The sequence below is a fragment of the Mytilus californianus genome, unplaced genomic scaffold, assembly GCF_021869535.1.
Source record: "Mytilus californianus isolate M0D057914Y unplaced genomic scaffold, xbMytCali1.0.p SCAF_3, whole genome shotgun sequence".
NCBI lineage: Eukaryota > Metazoa > Mollusca > Bivalvia > Mytilida > Mytilidae > Mytilus > Mytilus californianus.
Window position 1 is genome coordinate 96,194,456 of NW_026262679.1, and position 13,485 is coordinate 96,207,940.

At 32.2% G+C, this 13,485-nt stretch overlaps 1 long non-coding RNA gene across 1 annotated transcript; it reads left to right on the forward strand.

The window, feature by feature from the left end:
• The first annotated feature begins 7,985 nt into the window (after positions 1-7,985).
• LOC127733326 (uncharacterized) lies at positions 7,986-12,696 on the forward strand. The gene is made up of 3 exons (XR_007997077.1): positions 7,986-8,090; positions 10,854-10,941; positions 11,944-12,696. It is a non-coding gene; the product is annotated as an uncharacterized LOC127733326 (long non-coding RNA).
• Positions 12,697-13,485: the final 789 nt, after the last annotated feature.

Sequence of the window (13,485 nt, forward strand, 5' to 3'; positions counted from 1 at the left end):
GAAAGTTGATTTTTTTAACAAAACCTTGCTAGAATTAAAGAAAAGTTATTAGGACAGTATTTTTTGGTCCAAAAAATATAGGTTCGCGTTGCTTTTCTTAGCGTAATTTGTACTTATCTCCCATGCCTATCAATTTTGCACTTAAAAATACGTGTCTCATCCTAGCGTTTAAAAGACATCTCAGTTCCGTTAGGGCTAAGAAAAATAATTTATTTGGCCTTTGGTATAATGCAGAATGCACGAAGTCTCTAATAACAAAAAATAACGGGCGCACATATCAACCAATCAGGATTAGCTATACTCTTAATTCTGAATACCATGTTGCGCCCATAAAATCTAACGGTGTATTGTAACCTTGATTGTCATCGTCACTGCAAATGGATCATTATTACTAGGGGGAATGGAACCAATAAATTGATCGGATCCGATATGAAGTTCCCAGTAACGGAGAACCTCTAACTTTGAGGTAATATTATTAGTGTCGGTGGTCTCACAAATGAATCAGGGTGAATTGCAGGTACATTAATTAGCAGAGAATAGACAATTATCAACTTGTTATTCATTATCTCGCAGTTATTTACGGTTAATTAGCTGTATATATCCCAAAACAGGTGCTCGGAGCTAGTACTAGTCTATGACTTTTAAGTAACAATTATATTTATATTCACAATCAGTGGCGGATCGAAGGGGGATGGGATCCGGGGGTTTGATTCCCCTTTTTGTGAACGATCATTGCATTTAATCAGAGACATATCTGTCTCTATATGTCTCTGATTTAATGGAGACATATATTTCAGTGGCGGATCCAGAACTTTTTGGAAGGGGGCGGGGGGGGGGGGGGGGCGCTGACTGATCTAAGGGGGGCCCGCTCCAGTCATGCTTCAGTGATTCACTATATAATCAACCAAATGTTTCCCACCAAAGGGGGCCCCCCTGGATCTGCCTATGTATTAAGACCCCCTTTATCCTGGCTAGAATCGCCCCTGATATTACATGTAAATCAAGTCCCGGGTTAATAACTGTTAGCATAATAGCATAACGGTAATCACAAAAAGTGTGGTAATTTTAAAAAGGACGAGGATTTATAAATATACAATTCTTGAAGAGGGGGAGAGTGCACTTCACGATGATCGAAAAAAAAGTGCCTTGCATGTTATTCTCATCATCTTGTCTGAAACAGTCTGAATAATGAGCTTCAAGGCGAAGCGCGAAAATAAGTCATGTGAAATACTTACGTGGTACGGACAAACCCTTAAATCCCCTATGGATTGACAATGTTATGTCAAATGAATTATAGCGAGGAAAAGTAAATTTAATTTAATATCAAAACTAAATATTTGTTATATTTCGCTCATGATTTCTCAAGAAATCATAGAATCAATCAATTTATAAATTTCAATTATGTCTGTGTGAGATCCATTTCATGAGATTAAGGATTTCTATAAAATCCTTGATGGGACCCTTTATATATATATGTCTCTGATACAGTTTTCTATTTTCCCCGGAAAAAATTAAAAAAATATATAATCTTTTGGGAAATAATCCGATTTTGTTGAATTATTTCCTTTCATAATTATGAAAAATCCTTTTAGTTCTTCAATTTTAAATTAAAATAAATATTTCATTTTGATCTAACGACAAACTTTTTAAATTGTAGTGGCATGGTCAGTCAACTGATTAGTTGCATGGCTGATTACCAGTTTACTGGTGACCCAGTAATTTTCCATATGACAGTGGCGTGTACCCTTGGGGTGTGTATAACTTATTTTGAATACCTTAATTTTCTGGGGAACATCCTGTCCACGTGTAATACTTAGTATATATTGCAACAGATGACATTAAACAAATTTTCTTTGTAGCATCGGTGTCCATTTCATGTTCAACCACTCAAAATTTTCACAAAAAAGATAATATAATAAAATCATTAAAAAAAAGATTAAAAAAACACTAGCAAATAAACTTCGCAATGAGTAAACGGGGATTTGTGTTTTAAAGGGCTTATTTCCAGTGAATATATTTTATACTAGATAACTAGACCTGAGATAACTTTTTTTTTTGTAATATATATTTTATTATTTTCATATCATTCTCAAATCTCGATCATCTTAAATAAAGATGTATAAAAAATAATTTTGTTATAACTAATAAATATATGGTTAATCATAATTGTTACAAATTATAAAATGGTAAGTCAATGCCCGATGTGCCGCCGTCTGTTGCAAAACAACGATTTAATCTTTTAAATGAAAGACGTGCACTGACGTTACGCACGATATTGCGTCTAAATTGGTAACGTCTTAATTTGAGGTTTTACACCGATAATCGAGGATATTTTTTTGTTGGCAATTTTTTTCTGCAAATCAATATGGATACTTCTAAATGTTTGGTTGTACTGAATATGCATAAAATATTTCCCACTGGAAGTAACGCAAGTAACAAACAACACAATACATGTATTTGGGTAAGATAATAGGGTCTATATATAAAAAAAAGAAAGATGTTGTATGAGTGCCAATGAAACAACTCTATACAGAAGACCAAATGACGTAGAACGTATTTAGCATGCGATGTTTCCCCATTTAAATCCGAGAAGAAGGGGAGGAAGATATCCATTTTGCTTTAATAAATTAAAAAAAGTGTGTGTGTGTGAGCGGGGGTTACAAGTTAAACGGGTCTTTCTTATAAAGTACTCTATTATAATTTGTATCAAAATGGTCATCATTTTCTTTCGGAATTCGAGTTCCTGACATTTTGAATCATTTGTACCTTATTAAAATTTCCTATAAATTGCGTTTTGTCGCAATCGTATATTTCTCCATTAAATCAGTTATCACAATTATAACACAAGAAGTATCGGATAAGAAGATTTTTAATAATATGTTTGGATATTATTTGGTGTATTTTGTGAGTCTGTTCCACGGGTTTACAATTTATATTACAACCAAGGTTCTCCGACTTCCTCTACCATATAAAACTGTCCGTTATGATACAACCAATGACGCTAAAAGTTGCGTTAAACACCAAAACACAAAACAAACAAACATTTCGACTAGATTTTAAAAGACATAAATAGCGTCCCGAATTGACAACGTTGAAAACATAAGAAAATCGTTCAGTGGACAAACTTGCAAGACATTGGATTTCTTTAAAAACGAAGTCGTTTTAACTACGCAATTATCAAAAAGTATGTAACTGTTTTGTAGGGTTAAAGTACAATTACGGAAAAGCACTATTTTGTATTCTACCAATCGAAATTTTATTTAAATGACATCGCAACTGACAGTTTATTCGTTAAAAGCGGCGTAATTCGACATTGGACATTCGTGCAAGACATTTGCCAGAAGCGGTTGCATTTTTATTTGTGGTGTGAGTGCTGTAAAAATTCGGTTTTGAAATGCTTTATCTATGTACTTTTGTGAGCATGTTTTATGAAAACGAAATTCCATACAATCTTATATTTCAAAAACCTATAAATTTTGACAACTTACCATTTTCCGAAATCAGACCGTAAGGAAGACTACTTATGTTTGCAAAATATCAGCTTTTGCCGTTGCATCAACGAAAATTCAGTAATGACGCAATACTTTATATAAGACGCATATCATTCATGCAAATTTTCGCGGATTTTACACTGTTTTGAAGTGCACAAACACCCCTATAAAACTTATTAAGCGTATAGTCTGATACGTCTGACATGCAAATTTTTGACGTTTTGCCAAAATTTTTGTCCTTATTTTAGACTATTGTAAAATATTATAAAACAATTTGTTGATTTTTTGGGAACAGTAATACCTGCCTATTCTATGAATATAAATTGTATATAGCTTAACTGTTCTGATTTCATAGAAAAGCTGTTTATCAGTGTGGACTGGTTGATTTCACGGTATTGACGCAATAACGTGCGTAACGTCACTGCCTTCATCGGAATAGAGGAAAGTCCACCTAGTGTACATTAAAGAGTATCCGTTTGTTATGCTGAAAAAAAAGAGATCATCATAAACTTTTTAGCAGACCTTCTCGTGTAAAAAAAAACAAACTTTTAACTGAATTAAACAAAAAATTATCAAACAAAACTCATTAGAAAACTCATAGTAACATTTTGTTTATACCTGAGATAACTTATAGTAAGATTATTTATATAGAACAATAAAAAAAAATGTCCAATCTGATACACGTACCTATAATCTGGGACTATTATGCTGACTATTTTTTTAGTATAATAGTCCCAGCTATAATGTACAAAATTTTGAACAGCTTCAAATATATGGCCTTATCATTGGTAATATATCATATTTGTATCAGTTATTGCTGAACGTGTAACCAAATTAAAATGAAGAAATAGACTCGAAGCCGCATTTTTTAAAGATATTTTTTTCAATCCCAAAATAGATAATAGATATGCAGATTAATTAAGGTCCCGATGAGAAGATTCACTTTCTTTTCTACCGAAGTAAATATATTAACAAAGATTTAGGATATCAATAAATTATTAAATTCATCAATTTATTAAATTTGAACATGTGAACCAAACAACGAAAAAAAATAAACGGGAAATTGGCTATACCTTTTTGGTATTAGCCATGAAGCCATGTATGTACCAGCCATTTTAACTTATTGTTTTCTTAACCTTTAAAGAATACATTTTAAAATGAACTACTTTATTTATAGTAGTTCAAGAAAAATATATATATATTAATAAGTTTTAAATTTTGTTCATGCTGTGCATAAAATAGGAAAAAAAAAATAAGGCTGAAAATGCACCAAATATTTATATTCAATATGAATATTCACATTTTGTCTATTACAACAATTTTTGAACAACTTGTTGTTGTAATAGACAAAATGTGAATATTCATATTGATTATAAATATTTGGTGCATTTTCAGTCTTATTTTTTTTCCTATATATATTATATGGCCTTCCAAATACCGTTTCGATCCCTAACATCACTGAAGAGACATTAAATGTCGAAATCCGGATATGGTGTACAAATTTTTGCACCTCATGTTTGCGGTATACCATCTTTTCCGTAAGTTTATTGTTTTCTGTTTGGTATTTAATTAATATGTAAGATCCATTTTTTACATCTGGTGATCAATTTATTTGGCAATAGCCAATGGCAGTCAGCAGGGTTTAAGAACATCAGTTGTTCGACCTGTTAGTCAAATGCATTTTGTTAAAATATACTTTTTCACTTTTTGGTCTTTTGGAAAATGTTTTTTGTGCTGTATTTAGACCCCTCTACCAAGAAATTTGTTTTACATGCACACGTATAAAAATTGCGGTTTTTATCCAACGCAATCATAGGTTTGAACGTTGTTTTCCATTTAGACGTGTATATATATATATATATATATACATATATATTAGATAACTCTTTCCTTTATATTCAATGGAACAAGAAGCGAATTCGTTAGCGAACTAGAGTAACTATAGAAATAGCGTCGCTACAGGTCTTCTTCTGACCGGCAATAAATCCTTAGCAGTAATGATAGTGGAACGTCCATTGGGTTGTGCTCAGACACGTCCGAATGGGGACGCTGAATCCTTGCAACAACTCTTCAAGTGGACTTTAAGTAGCCTGGTATTAGGCCAATTTTCTGTCCATCCTTTTTCGTTGGCAGTCGAAATTTTCCGACCGTATCACGGGCGGTCTCAATTACAAGACCAACATGTACCTATCATATATTATTCGGTACGTCAGACAGGTAAACGGACAGAAAGTCACAGGACAAAAAGTCACAGGACATAAAGTCACAAATTTGATAGGACAAAAAGTCACAAATAATTTTTTGACAATTGTTTAAATATATTTTGAAATATTTTCTTTTTATTACATATATTCATTTTTTAAGTTGAGGAAATTACTCATAAACCTTGATAAATGAAAATTTATTAAATTTTAATCATGCCAATGATATATTTTTGGCAAAATGAAGCCAATTTAAGTACCAAGCCACTATGACATTTTGTTTTCATAACAATTATTTGATCATTATTGATATTTATTAAATAAATTTTAATTACAAAGTTGCTTCATATATAAAACTTCAAGAAATATAAAAAAAAAAAATTTCAAAATAAGTGTTTTCTGGTTCAAAGAAAAATAATCTCAAAACTGAATTGTGACTTTTTGTCCTGTGACTTTTTGTCTGTGACTTTTTGTCCGTGACTTTTTGTCCTGTGACTTTCTGTCCTACATTCGTCAGACACACCCGACATTAATCAACCAAAAACTCAATATTTTACAGTAGGGAATGAATATCTCCAGATGAAGATTACATTATGACGTATGTTTTTTTTAAAGACCAACAAATCGATTTTTATCACCAAATTTGTCTTTGCTGAGATTAACACTAAAAAAGTATAACAAAACGTAACGATTGAAAACTCACAGTTCAGTTTTTAAGATATTTTTTTCTTTGGAAACTAACAGACTAATTTTCAAAAAGTTTTTTTCTTGAACCATTATTTATGAAAACGAATTGTAAACAAAAGTTATTCTCAAATATTAATAATGATCAATGATTGTAAAGAAAAAAATCCATCATAGTAGTTTGTTAATTTACTGGCTCCATGGTGTTAAACATGTCACCTTTCTTTTACAAATAACTGATTAAAAATATGAAGCCTTTACTGTAAAATAAATCATTCTAATAAAAATAAATTCATCCAGATTTTTCTCTCATAACCTTTCAACAGTTATTGTAAACTAATTTATTCGAACTATAATAGTCCTATGACTTGCTGTCCGTTTACCAATATTTATACTTTATAAAATGTTTTCATATTCATTGATCATTAACTTCATGTTTTGCGAATACTTATAAGGGGGTAATTATTATAGTCAGTAATAGCTAACAATTTATCTAAAGAAAACGAGATGCTATATTCAAATTCTGAGATATGAATCTAGTTCTTTAAAAAAGATTCTCCACAACAAAAATTCTACACTTTCATTTATCTGGGTCTTTTTGTCTCCGCTTCGAAGCCGCCATCCCGTACCAGACATATTTATTCGTTTGGCAATATACAATCATATAAGCAATATACAACAGGCAGTAGATATGAATTTGTAAATTGTTATTTTGGATTTTACCTGATTAGGACGTGTCTCGTTGAATTTTCTAATAAACTTACACACACATAATCTGACGTTTAATCGTAATGTTATGAGATCTATAAGAACATAGAGCTACTGTATAGGCCTAGTTGCATGCAAGTCTTTACAAATTATATATTTTGGTATGCTATAGTTGTTTTTATAGACTATTTGTCATTTGGTCGTTTTTTTTGTTGTTGTTTTTTTAGTTTTTGACATGGCGTTGACTCGAGTTTGATATATTATGCATCTTTTGTGCTGTATTTTAACAATTACTTACAAGCATGCTGCATGTTTACACATTCATCACTCACTATACCGCATCTAAATATAGCTTTATTGTAAAAAAAATAAGGAGATGTAGTATGATTGGTGATGAGACAACTATCAACCAGAATTTAAAATACCTTATATAAGCAATTGTGACTTACTTTCTTTACTCAGAGTGATCGTAAATTAATCAGATAAGCTGGAGGAGGGGTGGGGGCTTCATATAGACCCATATTAAATGAAAAGAAATTAGCATTAGCTTTTTGGGATAAATATATAATAAACTCACAGTAACAGAAATAGCTCTTGAAAGCTCTGTCAGATCCCGGCACTTTTAACTGTTTTTTGACACGTGCTAAAAAATGCAGCACCTGGTTACAAGGGCTTATTTGACAAATTATCATCTTTCGTAATTTAAGTTATAAAATCTAAATTTTAAGTAATCTAAAATGTTCATGACTAACGAGTATTTTCACTTGTACGATTTTTCTGTGAAATGAGTCTAAGAGTATATACATGTATATCAGGATACTGACTGCATAGTAAAATATTTATGTACCATTAGTTGCGACTCATTTTGGTCTTTTAAGTAAGTTTCCTTGCATTACTTGATCGCTTTTGTAAAAAATAAACAGCACAACAACAGCACTCGACGTCAGTATTGTACCAAAAAATGAAAAAAATATTCAAAAAGAAGGCTCATAAAATTCAAATATTGGTAAGCACACACACTAACTTGTCACTACAGACATGATCTTTGTGTTAATGCGCCAAACTCGTTTCGTCCACAGGACGATGTCGATGGTGGGGAAAACCTAGTCCAAATAATTATGACGTCTTGCAAGGCTATTGAGGCGTCCAAGAAAAAAAAATAGCCTTGCTAGACGTCATAATTTATTTGGACTAGGGAAAAACCAACAAATCATTAGTTCCCCAAATGAGTATCCTAGTTTAAAGTTTTTTTTTAATATATAAATGATTTAGCTATTTCATATTGGAATGGCACATATTCATGAAATATCAACAAATGATCTGAAAGTCGGAAAGATGAATATAGTCCTCTGACTTCACAAACTTGGAAACAGTTGTGACGTTGCCTTGCTGAGCTATAGATAACCGTACGACCATCAACAATGAGCAAAATTCACACCATATAGACATAGGTGCTTGAGGACAGGAGTCGAGATTCACGTTGAGTGGATAGTAAACATGCATATTAAGAGTAAAAATATGGTATATTAGTATGTATATGGTACAAATAAGTGATATATATTGAAAAATCTAAGATTTATGATAATAAGGGGGAGGGACTAGGGGGGGGGGGCTCAAAACAGGATCCTGTCCTCAAAGCACCTATGCATATAGAAAGCTGTAAATATAATAAAAGGCCTCGAAATGACAAATGTAAAACAAATCAACAAGAAGCCTAACATTTATAATTGAATTTAAAATAGAATTGAAAATAGAAATGGGGAATGTGTCAGAATGACAACAACCTGCCCAAAGAGCAGATAACAGTCGGTCACCAATGTGACTTCAATGCAGCGAGAAAATCCCACAGCCTGAGGCGTGCTTCAGCTGGCTCCTTAACAAAAATGTATACTAGTTCAGTGATAATGGACGTCATACTAAACTCCGAAATATATAAAAGAAACTAAAATTAAAAATCATACAAAACTGACAAATGCCACATATAGGCTCCTGACTTGGGACAGGTGCAAAAATATGGTGGGGTTAAAAGCCTATATACTGTAAATTTCAGAAATTGTTGCATGCATTTATTAATATTGCCAATTAACATAATCATGATAATTTCCCTTTCAATTTAAAAAAAAAATTCTGATTTAAGTTTTTATTGTATATTGAGACTTTGGATAGTCTCAAGAATGCTTTCACCAATTTTTATGAAACTTTGGTGAATTGATTTTATATATTGACATAAACTCCCTTTACATTTTTATGACCCATAGTCATGTGATAGTTGGTCAACCCTTGACCGTCTGTCCGTCTGTCCCAAAGTCATTGGTTTTTGTTCTCTAATTTAGTTTGCCTCAACCAAATGTTATAAAACTTTTACAAAAGCTTATTACCACAATACTCAGATCAAGTGTGAATTTTGGTGGTGTCAGTGTTACCGTTCTAGAGTTATGCCCCTTTACAAATGGAAAAATTGCTGAATTTTTGGTTTCCGGCTCTCTATCTTTAACTTTAGTTTGCCTCAACCAAATGTTATGAAACTTGCACACAATGCTTATTACCACAAAAAACAGTTTGAATTTTGGTGGTGTCACTTTTACTGACTCAGTCTGTTCTAGAGTTATGTCCTTTACAGATGGAAAAAATGATGAATTTTACGTTTCCGTCCTCTAAATTAAGTTTGCCTCAACCAAATTTTATTAAACTTTAACGCAATACTTTTTACCACAAAATCAGATCAAGTAATAATTTTAGTAGTATAATTTTTTACCGTTCTTCAGTTATCTTCCTTTATAACTTTATATGATATGCAAGCCGGAGTATCATCCCCTATTTATTTTTATATAAGATGCAGAGTTATGGAATTTTAGTTGTTGGAAAATTGTTTAAAATTGTCCATTTTCACATTTTGGAAGGTTTTAGAATTGTATTTGTTCAAAAATCACGGCCTTAAACTTACAAAATGTATATACACTTGCAATATCCCTTAAAATGGAGCCAAATTATTTTCATGTTTTGTTTCAATGAATACCACTCTGCATGCTCTGTGTGCATGTCCTTTTTTAGCTCATCTGGCTCGAAAGGCCAAGTGAGCTTTTCTCATCACTTGGCGTCCGTCGTCGTCCGTTGCCGTTGTTAACTTTTTACATTTTGAACTTCTAGAGAACCACTGAATTCCTTATGAGGTGCTGACCAAGAGTTGTTACTTTGTTGCCGATCTATCATCCAAGATGGCCGGCAGCGGGGGACTTAGTTTAAGATAGGACCCTATAGGAAATACATACAAATGTCTTCTTTTAGAGAACCACTGAATGGAATGAAACCAAACATAGCATGAATGTTCCTTATGAGGTGTTGACCAAGTGTTGTTACTCTGTAGCTGATGCATCATCCAAGACGGCTGCCAGCGGAGTAGGACAATATTAAACCAAATATGGCCTCAATCATTATTAAAGTATCTGTTATGATTTTTATGTTTTTTATATGATTTCAAAAACCCAAATAGAGTCAGGTGAGCGACACAGGCTCTTTAGAGCCTGTAGTTTTGTTTTTTGTAGGTGTGGGGGGGGGGGTCTTAGTTGCGCAGTGCTCAGAGTTTTTCTATAATGTAGTTGATCATTAAAATTCATTTAAAGCATAAACCCAAGCTAAAAGGGCAACAAGCTTATCAAGCACTCATGGTGCAGCTTTTTATTAAACACGTATTGATATATACATTAAACAGCAAAATAATTATTGATGCAAGATGTCATTAAATAATAATTTTTACTCTTTTTATGTGTAGGACAAGAACTATAGAAGATGCAGAGAAATTATAAACAGCAGAAATGATAGGCAATTTAAAATTTGCAGAAGTCAACAAAACCTAAATGGTAAGTAAACTCATCATAGATACCAGGATTTAATTTTGTATTTACGCCAGACGTGCGTTTCGTCTACAAAACACTCATCAGTGATGCTCGATAAGACTCATAAGGCCACTTTTATAAAAGTTATTGCCCTTGAAAGATGATTATCATGATTATTATAAAAATAAAAAGATGTGGCATATTAAATATGAAAACTATTGATCATGGCTCTAAGAAAGCAATTATAGGCCAGTGACGGCCTTCAATAATGAGAAAGTCCATACCCTATTGTCAAAGTAGTCAGCTATAAAAGGCCCTCAGACGAAAAATTGAAATAATCCCAACAGTAGAACTAATTGCCTAGTTTATAACAAAACAAATTAAAAAAAAATAAATATGACAGATATGAAACAACTACAACCACTAAATTTGAGTGTCGGAATAAACTACAGGCTCCGAACTTGGGACAAACACAATCAGAATATGGCAAGGTTATATAAAAATAAGAAGATGTGGCATGATTGCCAATAAGACAACTCTTCACCAGACAACAAATGACATACCGGTAGATTTCCTGCAAAAAAATAAACAGTCCGGACTAAGCAGGAAATTTATACCTTTCTCTTAATCGAAAAGACACAAAGATCTGTTAGTACTCACAGCTACTGACAGCTAGTTAAAATTCAATCAAAACTAATACATGTAATAAAAAAATCAGGTTTGTGAGCACTCAACCCTACCTTAACCTTGGACAGTGGTTTAACAGCTCAACATATAAAGAACAAACTGTAAAAATAACCGTTGCAATTGCCTCAACTCGAAAGATTGATAAAATGCACAAAATCAACTACCGGGGTAATATATAAACCCATAGACAAAAAGCACGGAATTAAGAGAACTCACAAGTCATGCAAGTAAGAAAGGAAATATTCTTAAAATGTTCATAAACATGACAAAATAAGCTTTTTTATTGCTGTTTCTCTCTCCATTTATAACATTTTATTTGTTTATTTTGTTTATTTATAGGTGATCAGACATCTTGGTTTTCATGATCAATAGGTCAATACTGAAGAGGAAACTGAAAGTTGATATCTATCTACATGGTGCGCTAATTGGATTAATGTGAAATGGAATGTGTGCTTTCCTGCAAAAAAGAAATAGGAAATTTCATCATAATCACATGATAATGGCTATAAACAAAATGGAGTTCTATCATAGATGCAGAAAAACACAATTGTATAAATGCAACAACATATTATATATATTCGTCGAAAGAAGGGAGAAATGAAGAAAAAAATAGTATTTTGTTGTTGAAAGGAACACCAGCTTTATCCACTCATTTACATCGCTCCCTCATATCAAATATACTGAAGAAGATCTTCGAAGAACAAATTGCAAAAATGTTTTCTCTAAGAATTGAAGGAAATTGTTTAGTGAATGGAATAATTTATGTTATGAACTTTTACGTAGTGAATTGAATAACTGTACACAGCAGCTGAAACAGAGGAAAATTAAAATTTACAAGAAAAGTGTTTATTTTATTATTTAATTTGCAAATATGAACGCATTCTTAAGAACTCCACAAATGGTATGACATTCAAATTGGTTGCTTATTAATGTATACAATTGAAACAATAACAAAGAAAACAGAATACTTTGCTACAAAAAATATTTTAAAAATCAAAGTTAAAGTCATATAAAGTATGTACAATACCTTGACCTAAACAGTCAGACTCACTATATTGTTTTTGTATGTCATGATAATTTTGAGTCAAAAATTTATTAAAGTTCAAATATCATTTGTATCATTTATTAAGTCTTGTAAACATTATGTTCATACTGTTTGTATAATGAAGAAATTTACAATGAGTAAAAATAGGGGAAAGCATTTCCTACAGGGAAAGTTGATGTACAGAAATTTCCTTAGAGGAAATTTGGAGAACAATGTTTTCCTTAGAGGATATTTGTGGTATTGAATTTTCCCTCAAGGAAAAGTGTTTGTTAAATATTTCCTCAAAGGAAATTGCAGTTGACAACATTTCCTCACAGGAAAAAGTATTTCCTCTAAGGCAAATTTGAAGCTGCAAATTTCCTCAGAGGAAAATTTGAAGCCTCAAATTTCCTCACAGGAAATAAAATTTCCTCAAAGGAAAATTTGAAGCCGCAAATTTCCTCACAGGAAATAGAATTTCCTCAAAGGAAATATTAATGCAGCAAATTCCCTAAGGGAAATCTTTTTCCCTTGAGGAAAATACAATTTCCCTTAAGGAAAAATCTTTTTCCTTTAGGGAAATTTGATTTCCCTTGAGGAAAACTACTTTTCCTCTGAGGAAATTGTTGGAAAAAGGGGCATAACTTTTTCAACAGTGGTGCTAGAGCCAAAATTTTTTAGGACAAATATCAGGGAACCAAAACCAACCCAGTTATCAACTTCATTTTTACTTAACTTCAAAAATTAAGGTGACAACTTTTGCACTCAGCGGAAGTGCAAAGTTGTCCCGGAGACTGTTATTATATTAAGGTCTTACCAGCAACGATGAGCCATATCTTATATCCACACTTTGTTTT